General features: G+C 40.7%; 1 protein-coding gene across 8 annotated transcripts in view; it reads left to right on the forward strand.

Moving 5' to 3' along the window:
• Positions 1 to 12,500, forward strand: part of LOC126987966 (mucin-19-like) — a 207,597-nt gene that overhangs the window by 31,065 nt on the left and 164,032 nt on the right. For 6 of the 8 annotated variants that reach the window (XM_050845640.1, XM_050845638.1, XM_050845646.1 and 3 more), the window contains exon 3: positions 8,618 to 9,960. The gene's annotated coding sequence lies outside the window, so the exon portion shown is untranslated. Of the gene's footprint in view, positions 1 to 443; positions 589 to 8,617; positions 9,961 to 12,500 lie in introns of those variants that run through there. The other 2 variants (XM_050845645.1, XM_050845643.1) reach the window with 2 other exon arrangements.

Genomic DNA, 12,500 nt, shown 5'->3' on the forward strand with positions numbered 1-12,500 from the left:
AAACGTAAACTGAATGAAAAAAACAAAACATCAATGAAAACATCAATAATATCGGATCAAGAGCAGAGGATGGTGGTAGTATTTCTTTTTGTGGTAGTGGTATATTGATGGAGGTGGTGTTGGTGTTTCCGACGACAGTGGTGGAGGCGGTAGTGTGGCGTTGGTGGTGGTGATGGCGAGGGCAATGTCTGTGGTGGTAGGTACCGATGGAATGAAGGTGATGGAAATATACTGGTGGAGGAGGAGGGTATAGTGGTAGCGTGTGGAGGTGGTGGTGGTGGAATTGTGGTAGAATTGTGGTAGTGGTGATGGAAATTATAATGGAAATAGAGGTAGCATGGATGTAGAAGGGCTTTGATGGTAGTACTGGTGCAATGATGGTGGAAGTGGACTAGTGGAGAAGGTGGAGGAGCAGGCATAGTGGTAGCGTGGTGGTGGTGGTGGTGGTGGGGAAGTCCCTCGCGTCCCAGAGTCAGAACTTGCCCCCAGTCTGGCGTTGGTGAGTGAGGTGAGTGGGGGACCTTTGCCGCGCCGCTCTCTCCTGTCTCCCGCCTCCCGCTGCCTGCCTCTTCCCGCACCAGGTACCAGGTAGACACGGCGGGAAAGGAAACACCTACGCGAGGCTCTCCATACACCCCCTGGACACTACTAACGGTTGGCTGACGAAGGAATAGGACTCATTGTGGGCATAGCAAAGTTCACCTGTTGGGAGCTTGAGGGCAGGTGTTTGAGAGGAGGAGGAGGAGGAGGGTGACGAGGTAGAAAGGAGGAGGAGGAGAGAAGGACTTCAGCGTGTGTCTTGTGAGATGCCAAATACCGCACGTGGGTAATGGTGGTAGTGGTGGTGTTGGGTATTGATGTTGTTCTAGTGGTGGTGAGGTTGCTGTGGCGTATGGTGAAGTGTGTTGTGACCTGCCTTATTGTGGTGATCCTGGCGAAGCTATGAAAAAAGATGTGATTGGTGAGTCTAAAGAAGTGAATGTGTGTGTAGTTTTCTGATGCTGCAGTTGGTGTATCCTCATTGCTGTGTCTTGTGATGGAACGTTGACCTGTGATGGATCAATGACCTTACCCTAGTTAGATGACACCTGGTGAAGCTATGAAAAAGATGTGATTGTGGATGCGGAAGAAGTGAATGCGTGTTGTTTTCGGTGCCCTTACAATCATATGCTGTTGTTGGTTCATCCTGATTGCTGTGTCTTGTGGTGAAACACTGACCTCACCTGAGTTTGCTGACACCTGGTGAAGGGATGAAAATGGAGTGATTGTAGTTGTGAATGCGTGTAGTTTTCGACCGTACAATCAGATGCTGCCCCCGATTGTTGTGTCTTGTGGTGAAACACTAACCTCACCTGAGTTTGCTGACACCTGGTGAAGGGATGAAAATGGAGTGATTGTAGTTGTGAATGCGTGTAGTTTTCGACCGTACAATCAGATGCTGCCCCCGATTGTTGTGTCTTGTGATGGAACACTGACCTCACCTGAGTTTGCTGTCACCTGTTGCATGAAAGCACGTGAAAGGAAGTTGTGATTCTACTTCTGATAGGCCTTTAACGCGAGGGGCTGTGATCCGTACAATTCAATAACGTAATTTGTGTTGAATTTTGATTGTTGTGTCCTGTGATGTGATAGTTACCTCGCCTTGTAGTGATGACGGGCACCTTGATGTTGATGTTGAAGGAGGTGTTACTTTAGATGAGAAAGACCTGAAAATAGTGCAGTTAATGAAGAAGAGAGAAACTTCCTTAAAATGATGTGTGCCTAGTATGTTGATATTGAAATACATGTTACTTTAGAAGAGAAAGAAAGACCCGGAGACGTGCAGTTAGTGAAGAAAAGGAAAACTTGAGAAAGGGTGTTAGTTTGGATCGTGGAGTTAAATACCGTTTTATTTACATGTTAACTGTCAAGATGGTGTTATGAAACGTGTTAAGTGTTAATGGATGGACCTACAACGTTACTTCTTTATTAACTTTATCCTGTTGGTGTCATGTCCTACAAAGACGTTGAAGAAATATATAACTAGTGTTTACGATGTTGAAATTAAATCGAAGTTATGAAAGAGTTGATGGGCGTTAAACTGAATAGAGACTCACGAAGGAGGTGCAGTAGGCGGGCGCAGGAGAATGTCAGAGGTAGTGGAGGGCGGAAATTTTATGTATTCAATGTTGGCGGTGTTCAAACTTCCACACTTACCTGTCTGGCGGAGGTGTTAACGAAGTGAGACCTTACCTGTTACTTGTGAATGCATACCTGGCAGGCCCCACCACCACTTCACCTGTCAACCACCACCACCATCACCACCACCTCATCCACATGCATCGCCACCATCACCATCATCATCACTACCACCAGCACACCTATCTACCACATCTACCACTATTACTATCACTACACCTGTCTACCACCACAACCTCCATCACCACTACCACCACCAAACCTATCTACCATCACCACCACCACCACTACCACCACCACAGTCAAATCCATACCCACCACCACCACCACCACCATCATCAATACTACCGTGGCGGCAGAAATCATAATGCAAGTTCCCGGTGGTGGTGGTGGTGGTGGTGACTGGTGGTGATTGTGGTCGTTCTGTGGTGGTGGTTCGCCGCACGAGTGACGACCAGGACGACCTACAAACGAGGTGGTCCCCTAAAGTTAATCGGGAGGAAAACGAGGGAAGAAAACCATTGAAGCGGCAGGAGGAGGAGGAGGAGGAGGAGGAGGAGGAGGAGGTAGAAACAACAATAGCAGGAGAAGGAAAATGAAAAAGAATAGGAGGGGGAGAAGGGGGTGTAGGAATAAGATGAAAAGTATAGGAGGAGGAGAAGGTGGAGAGGGAGGAGAAAAAGAAGAAAAAGAATAGAAGGAGGGGGAGGGAAAAGAAGAAAAATATAGAAGAAGGAGGAGAGGATAAAGAAAACTAATAAAAGGAGGAAATTGAAGAAAAAGAATTGGAGGAACAAAAAGAAGAAAAGAATAGAAGGAGGAAGAAGAAAACGAAAAGAAAAACGAATAGGAGTAAGAGGAAGCGAAAAGTCGAGGAGTAGGAATATAAATAACAGGAACAGGAAGAGAAGGAGAAAGTGGATGAACTTGATTAAAAGAAGAAAATAATTAAGGGAAGGAAAACAAGAATAGGGGGAATAAGAAAAACGGTCGAAGAAAAGAAACAAAAAAAAAAGTAACACACACACACACACACACACACACACACACACACACACACACACACACACAGAGCGAAAGCGGAGTACCAGGAGCCTTGAATACATTGCACGTTCAGGCACTGACCGGCGACACCCTGCCAGAGAGAGAGAGAGAGAGAGAGAGAGAGAGAGAGAGTGACGCCCGGACGCCCCAAGGATGACTAGTGGACCAGCAGGCAACCCTCAAGGACGCCACACACAAACAGACGCGGCCGAGATTAACCTTTCGCGGTGAAGGGACGAGGGAGCGAGGGAGTAGGGATGGGAGGGAGGGAATGGGCAACGGGAGGGAGTGTATACAGGGAGCCCAGGGGAAGGAAGAGAAGGTAAGGGCATCAGAAAGGAGCGTCTGGAATAAGCCAAAGGGAGGGAATGGGCGATGGGTGTGAAATGGCAAGGGAGGCATTGAAGCGGCGGGAAGAGGAAGACGAGGAGGAGGAGGAAGAAACAACAATAGAAGGAGGAGGAGAAGGGGGAGTAGGAATAAGAAGAAAAGAATAGGAGAAGGTGGAGAGGGAGGAGGAAAAAGAAGAACAAGAATAGAAGGAGAAGGAAAAAGAAGAAAAATATAGAAGGAGGAGAGGATGAAAATGTGAGCCAAGGGGAGTGAATGGGCAAGGGAAGGAGTATATGGAGTAGGCAAAGGGAGGATAGTGGGCAAGGAAAGGAGGAAGCAAGTCAGTCCGAGGGAGTGAGGAAGCGAGTGAGCCGAGCGGTGTGAGTAGAGAGAGAGAGAGAGAGAGAGAGAGAGAGAGAGAGAGAGAGAGAGAGAGAGAGAGAGAGAGAGAGAGGCGTTGGATGATATTGAATACAAGAAGAAAAGAATATAGATCAGTAATGGATAAAGATAGAATGGAAAATGGGAAGCAAAATAGTGAAATAGAGTCTAGATGTTGAATATAATAGAAGCGAATAGTTAAATTTAATGCAATACGAACACCTGATAAAAAAAAAAGTTTAGTGATGACAATGAAATAAAAAAAAACTCCTTCAAAAAAATGAAACCACCACCATCACCACTATCATCACCACTACCACCACCACCACCTCCAAGCTCATCACCACCACCATAACCACCCCTCATAAAATCATAGAAGGAGTGAAGGCAATGAAATGTATATATATAAATCCTTGAATGAAGACGTGATTTGTTGCTTGAATGTTGAGTAGGATAAAAGAATGGCCTGGTGACCTATAAAGTTTTGATGTCGTAATAGTTGGGGACGCTTCAGGTATTTCCTACTGAACGATAGAATTGTAAAGTGATGCTCTCTCTCTCTCTCTCTCTCTCTCTCTCTCTCTCTATCTATCTATCTATCTATATCTATATCTATCTATATATCTATCTATCTATTTCCTTACCTACTTATTTAATACCTTGCCGACTTATGTTGCTATGCTGTCCTTTTTTATTTACCCATTATCTTCATTCCCTTATCCCTATTAGTTACCATATGCCCATTATCTTCATCCCTTCGCCCCTTACATTAACCATACAATCCTTTATTTTCATCCCCTTAATTCCTATAGTCACCATACACACGTTATATCCATCCCCTTACATCCTTTTAGTCACCATACACCCATACCTAACACCGTTCAACATCACACAACACCTGTCTACTCATTAACACAGGTAACACACGCCACCTTCACACACATGCCTCTTAACATCACACCAGCGAGCTTTTTTTCCCCTCTTATTTGTAAACATTGAGCAGCCTCCTTTCTTTTAAAATTATATATACACCTTTCAACACTATACAGGGCTAGCGGACACCCTTTAACTTGACTAATACACCTACGCTCACCCCTTTTCAACACCGCATTCTTCTTATAAGCCTATCATCATCACACTCATAAACCTTAAATTGCATCACCAGTAACGCCTCCCTCTCAAATCTCAGCGTCCCTACACCCTTCATCCATTTATGCATCACACTCACCACACATCCTACACCCACTCACCACAACAACAGTATACTCATCATTCTCCCTTGATTTTTTTTTTAGAGGTCGTGTTAAAGATTTTTTTTTGTATTGGTTTAATTAATGTATTTGTATGTAGCGGATTAGTTGTGGTTTCTGGTGGTGGTTTAACATTTTTTTGTATTCGTTTAGTTAGTAGTCTCATCAAGAATACAGTGGCTGATTTATTACTGTTGTTTTTTACCTGTTTTTCAAGGCGTGGTTAATTGGTTATGTTGATTTTTTTATATATAACTTTTTACGTCCCAAGAATGAATGAAAAAACTGAACTAGCCACACGATTTAAAATACCATTACGACAATCAACACTGCCCTCATCACTCAGTCATCACCACCGTAAGACCAGACCGTGCGTCTCACCACCCGTGTCATCACTAATTCAACACCACTCAACACCACAATGCCTATAATTGGTCAAGCCTTCATTCACCCCTCATTAATGCACCCCAACGCACGGGAAATATCGCCGCAGTACACACACACACACACACACACACACACACACACACACACACACACACACACACACAAACACAAACACAAACACAAACACACACACCTAGTAAGTGAAATAATACTTTACCAAATGGAAAATATAAGTGTGTGCAGAAAAGCGTCCACTAGTTTTAGGATATGTGGGATAAAGCTAAAAAAAATTAAAATAGATCAAAACTCACCCACTCACATACCTCCCCCCCACACACCTCCCCCCCCTCTTACCTGTGTGTGTGTGTGTGTGTGTGTGTGTGTGTGTGTGTGTGTGTGTGTGTGTGCATGGCGACAAGGCTTTACGATGCAGGCACTTCACAAAACAACGGACATGTTTTCCTGGTCCCCTGCTCCTTGTCGCCCCGCCTTCCTTCCTCGTCAGATTCCTCTCTCTCTCTCTTCTTGAAACCCGAAGACGGAACTTTCCATCTCGTGCCCAGAGCGTTGTGTCAGGCTCCGGGAATGTACCGAAGAAGTTGAAAGACACCTCGAGGCATACTGATTTTCTTCTGGGTAGTGCATCCGTGTTATTTATTTACTTATCTATTTATTTTTGTAGGAACATGATTCTATATACATGAAAAAAAAAGCATGGTCCCATATACATTAGTGCCTTACAGTGTTGCCGATTTTTTTTATATATCATTTCTATGTATTTTATGTATATTTTATAATTCAGGAGCAGTAAGTAGCGGGCTTTTTTTCATTATTGTTTTTTTTTTTCGGCCTTGCACTGTCTCCTCTGCTGTAAAAAAAAAAATTATCTATCTCTATATTTGTATACTTATATATTTTTATTTATCTATCTTATTCATTTATATCCGTTTTGAAATGTGCCTAATTTTTGACATATCTGAAACATGGCCTTATTTATTTATTTTTTTTTTTTTTGGCGTCATTTTCACACTTCGCGGCTCCGTCTCTCATTCACTCTCATGCTGGTATACTTTATTTATTCCACTCCATTATCTTCTTCCCTGTCATCTTTTTTTTTTTTTCGTCTCCTTTTCTTCCTCTCCTCTCCGCTTCTTTCTTTTCCTCTCTCTCTCCTCTCTCTCTCTTCTCCATCTTCTCTCTTACTCTTTCTCTTCTTCCCTGTCATCTTTTTCCCGCCTCTTTCTTCCTCTCCTCTCCACTTCTCTCTTTTTCTCTCACTCTAGATCTCTCTTCTTTATCTCTTTCCATCTTTCTCTTTCTTATTCTTTATCTTCTTTCCTGTCATCTCCTTCCTTCCCTTTTTTTGCATCTCCGTTTCTCTCAATTCCTCTCACTCTCAGTCTCTCTCTTCCTCTCAAACTCTTCTGTCTCTTTTTCACTTCGCCTCAACCGTGCTCTGTGCAATTCCGCTTTTCCCTCATTCTTCACACCACTTTCTCCCCTCCTCCTCCTCCTCCTCCTCCTACCCCCCTCGTGGACTTATGCAACAAGGAAAACTTTCAACGAGTGTCCACTACCCCGTTTTCTTTAAGACTTTTTCTGTGATTTTTGTTTGCATTTCCTTCGCATACGTTTTGCAGACACGTAACCTGTATTCTCCTCCACCTCCACCTCCTCCTTCTCCTCCTCCATTTCTATATTAGGCAACAATAAAAAGTGGAATTCCCCTCCTCTTCCTCTCCCGCCTTTTCCTCCTCTCCCTTCCTGTTTCTCCTCTTCCTCCTGTTCTTACTCTTATTCTCCCTCCCTTTTCATCCTATTTCTCCTCTTCCTTTCCCTGTTTCCTCCGCTCTCTCCTCTTCTCCTTCCTCTTCCTCTCCCCCCTCCTGTTCCTGTTCCTGTTCCTCCTCCTCTTCCTCCCTGCGTCGCTTCTCCTATAATGAACTGGCGAGGGTGGTATTTTAGGGGGGCACTTAACTGTTTTACTCGTCAATGTTTTCCCGCGTAAGGAATGTATCTGTGTGTGTGTGTGTGTGTGTGTGTGTGTGTGTGTGTGTGTGTCTTTGGCTCGAGGGTAAATGTGGTCATCCTCTGTCGTTTCTGAGTAGTTATTTGTGGCATAGAAAGGCGGTGTTTGTGTGTGTGTGTGTGTGTAAGTAAGATGGATAGATAGAGAGAGAAGGGTAGTTATCTCTCTCTCTCTCTCTCTCTCTCTCTCTCTCTCTCTCTCTCTCTCTCTCTCTCTCTCTCTCTCTCTCTCTCTCTCTCTCAACAGGAAGCAACGCGATATATATATGCATTCCGTCCCCTTCCATTCCATTTCCGTGTCTGTTGAGGAAGTCTGTTGAAATATTACAATGACATGACGTACACACACACACACACACACACACACACACACACACACACACACACACACACACACACACGGGTGACTGAACATTTTAAAGTCAATGAAATAGGAAAAAAAATAACAAGAAAAACGTTCTTAATCTTACGTTTAAGGACGGAAAAAAAAAACGGAAACAACTTGACGGTTCCTTTGTGGGTCAGCAGGATGAGAGAGAGAGAGAGAGAGAGAGAGAGAGAGAGAGAGAGAGAGAGAGAGAGAGAGTAATGTTTTGTATTTCTGTTGTAGTCGTAGTAGTAATTATTATTTTGTTATTGTTTTCTTCTTCTTTTACTTCTTTTCTTCTTTTTCTTCTTCTTCTTCTTCTTTTTCCTCTTCCTCTTTTCTTTTTTCTTCTTTTTGCTCTTCTTCCTCCTTCTTTTTGTATTTTTTTCTTCTTATTCTTTGTATTATCATTATTATTGTATTGTATATTATTTTTGTTATTGTTCTCTTCTTCTTTTTCTTCTTCTTCTTCTTCTTCTTCCTCTTCTTCTTCTTCTTCCTCTTTTCCTTTTTCTTCTTTTTGCACTTCTTCCTTTCCTTCTTTTAGTACTTTTTCTTCTTATTATTCTTCGTATTATCATTCTTATTGTATTGGTGTTACTTTTATCATCATCGTCACTAACAGCTGTGTCTCCTCCCCCCCCATCAGTCCAGCGTCCGGCCAGCACCAGGGCAGCGTGAGCCTCCCCGCCCCCTGCCATGAGGCCGCGTCCTCGTGAAGGCCTGTCGGAGAGCACGAGGCGGCAGGCCGGGGCGCCGCGAGGACACGAGGCCAAGACCGAGGCCGACAAATGACGAAGGGCTCACTGGATGCCGCTAACCTAAAGAGAGGGAGAAGGTAACACAGATATCTCGAGGAAAGAAGAAAAAGAGGAGGAACATATACAGACGTAGTGATATAACAGATACACAGTGAGGAAAGTGTTCACTAAATTCCACAAACACGGAGGAAGGAAATAGAAAACGCAGAAATATTAAGGAAAGAAGGAAATTGTATCTGTCGACTTACACCAAACAGGAAAAATAATACTGAAGTGATAACAGTGAGGAAATTGCTGACTGAAATAACACAAGCACAAAGGAAGGTCATAGAAAAAAATTACATTACTAATAGAAAAGAAGAAAATTGTACGAATGTCTGCCTAAACAAAAAGGGGAAAATATATAGACGAAGTGATAAAAAATAACATAGTGAGGAAAGTGTTTAATAAATGACAGAAACACGTAGAAAGAAAATAAAAAATCACATGAAAATAGATCGAAAAGAGAAGGAAAAGAATATAGATCCGTATAATATCCGTGATCTCAGGAAAGGTAAAACATAATAGATCAAGACTATCTAGTGAAGGGGAAAGAAGGCAGTGAGGAAAAAAATCTACTCTTTAAAAGTTGAAAGGAAGAAAATATAAACAACCCACGAAATATTTAAAAAAAGAAAATATATAGATCTAAACTTAACATCCGTCCTCAGAGAAACAAAACAAAACAAAACAAAAAAAACAACACAGTGACCAAAAGGCTTAGAAAATAACATAAATAGGAAAATAGGAAGAACAGAACAGAACATAGAAAAAAAAAACAGAAAATAACCAGAAAAAAAAGAGATATAGAAATACACATCCACATTCACAAAGAGGAAAAAAAAAACATGAATCCAGAAATGCAAAATATTCCAAGCGAGTGAAGACGGATCGTGAAGTATTTTCCCAAACAAATCCCTTGAAGGAAAAAGAAGGAAAAAAAATAATAGGAAAGGAAACATCTATTACTCCCACGATGACGAAGGGGAAGTGTGGGTGAAGGCTGAGTGTGTGCGTGTGTACGTGTGTGTATGCGTGAGGCCCCCCCCCTCACGCCCCACCCAAACTACAGTGTTCCTTTACCCGGAAATACCTGCTGGGGGTGACTGATTAACTATACACCTGTGCGAGTTTGTGCGTTTGTGCGTGTGACTCACCTGCTCCTCGGCTTCTTGTCTGCTCTTCGTTTTTGGTAAGTACTGAAACGCTTTGTTGTTGTTGTTGATTTAGTTGTTTATGTTGTTGTTGTTGTGGTGGTGGTGGTGGTGGTCATGGTGGTCTTTTGCATTTGATTATTTTATTTATTATTTTATTTACCTATTTAATTATTTATTCACTTATTTATTTAGATCTATTGATTTAATACGTATTGATTTTTATATATAATTGTAAGAGTCTTTGAATAGTTTATAGATTCGACTACTTAACTATTTTTTCTTTTATGTACCTTTTTTATTTAGTTTTTATTTCTTTTCTATATTCATCAGGTTGTTTTTATGTCCATATTTATCAGCTTGTTTTTATTTCTGTATTCATCAATGCTTTTTTATACAATATTTATCAGTACGTTTTAATCCCTATATTTATCACCTTGTTTTGATTCCTATAGTCATCAATGCTTTTTTATACAATATTTATCAGTATGTTTTAATCCCTATATTTATCAGCTTGTTTTGATTCCTATATTCATCAATGCTTTTTTATACAATATTTATCAGTATGTTTTAATCCCTATATTTATCAGCTTGTTTTGATTCCTATATTCATCAATGCTTTTTTATACAATATTTATCAGTATGTTTTAATCCCTATATTTATCAGCTTGTTTTTATCTTTATATTCATCAATGCTTTTTTATACAATATTTATCAGTATGTTTTCATCCCTATATTTATCAGCTTGTTTTGATTCCTATATTCATCAATGCTTTTTTATACAATATTTATCAGTATGTTTTCATCCCTATATTTATCAGCTTGTTTTGATTCCTATATTCATCAATGCTTTTTTATACAATATTTATCAGTATGTTTTAATTCCTATATTTATCAGCTTGTTTTTATCTTTATATTCATCAATGCTTTTTTATACAATATTTATCAGTATGTTTTCATCCCTATATTTATCAGTTTGTTTTTATCTTTATATTCATCATCGTATTTTTATTTTAGTATTCACCAGCATGTTTTTATTCCTCTATTTATCACCCTGTTTTTTTTTCCAATATTTATCTGAGTGTTTTTTTTTCATGCATCATATATTCATTTATTCTCCGCGTGTCTTTATCTCTTTCTTTATCAGGGTGTTTTTATTCCTATCTTTATCAGGGTGTTTTTATTCCTATCTTTATCAGGGTGATTTTATTCCTATCTTTATCAGCGTGTTTTTATTCCTACGTTCATCGTCGTGTTTGGCCTTCAGAAGACGCGTCGTGGCCGTGTTGTTGATTTCGATGCTCATTTTTTTTCCGCGGTTTTCTGGCATCAATGTGTTTTTTATGGCTTCCTTGGCGCCTGTTCCTGTGCCTTGTGTGTCTCCGCTTCCTTCCCCTCGCTACGGCAATGATTATTTTTTCCTACTTTTTCGTCCTCGTCTTCCTTAGCTGTTCTATCTCCGTCACTCATTTCCTGCCTCCTGGTCGTAATGTTTAATGTTTTTTTTTTTTGTGTGTGTCTTTTTCGTGGATGTATATTTTCAAGTTTGTTTTTAATTTCACTTTTTTTTGGTTTATTAATTCGTTTCTTGCTTTTTTTTCTTCTTCTTCTTCTTTCAAACATTATTTTATTTTCGAGTTGTTTTTATCGATCGTTTCTCGACCGTATTTTTCTTTTTAATTTTCCTTTATTATTTTGCTTCTTCATAATCGTTACTTGGTTTCTTGTTTCTTATTTTGAGTATTTGCCTGTCACTGTTTATTTATTACCTGATTTCCTTGACCCTCTCTTTTCTTTTCTTCCCTTCTCTTTCCTTTCCTTCTGTTCCCTTCCCTTCGCTTTCTTCTCATTTCCCCTTCTTTCCTTCCTTTCTTTTCTTACCTTCTCTTTCCTTTCCTTCTGTTCCCTTCCCTTCGCTTTCTTCTCATTTCCCCTTCTTTCCTTCCTTTCTTTTTCCTTTCCTCTTCATTTTTTCCCTTCTCTTTCCTTTCTTTCCCTTCCCTTCCCTTCCCTTTCCTTTCTTCTCATTTCCTGTCCTTTCCTTCCTTTCTTTTTCCTTTCCTCTTCATTTTTTACCTTCTTTTTCCTTTCTTTCCCTTCCCTTCCCTTTCCTTTCTTCTCATTTCCTGTCCTTTCCTTCCTTTCTTTTTCCTTTCCTCTTCATTTCTTACCTTCTCTTTCCTTTCCTTCCTTTCCCTTCCCTTCCCTTTCCTCTTCATATCTTCCCTTCTCTTTCCTTCCCTTCCTTTCCCTTCCCTTCTCTTTCCTTTCCTTCCTTTCCCTTCCCTTCCCTTTCCTCTTCATATCTTCCCTTCTCTTTCTTTCCCTTCCCTTCCCTTCCCTTTCTTCTCATTTCCTGTTCTTTCCTTCCTTTCTTTTTCCTTTCCTTTTCATTTCTTCCCTTCTCTTTCCTTCCCTTCCCTTCCCTTCCCTTCCCTTTCTTCTCATTTCCCCTTCTTTCCTTCCTTTCTTTTCCTTTCCTTCCCTTTCCTTTATTTTCCTTTCCTCTTCATTTCTTCTTCTCTTGCCTTCTCTTACCTCTTGTTTGTTAATTATTTTCTTTATCTTCTTAATTTAC

This window comes from Eriocheir sinensis, chromosome 67, assembly GCF_024679095.1.
Source record: "Eriocheir sinensis breed Jianghai 21 chromosome 67, ASM2467909v1, whole genome shotgun sequence".
Taxonomy (NCBI): domain Eukaryota; kingdom Metazoa; phylum Arthropoda; class Malacostraca; order Decapoda; family Varunidae; genus Eriocheir; species Eriocheir sinensis.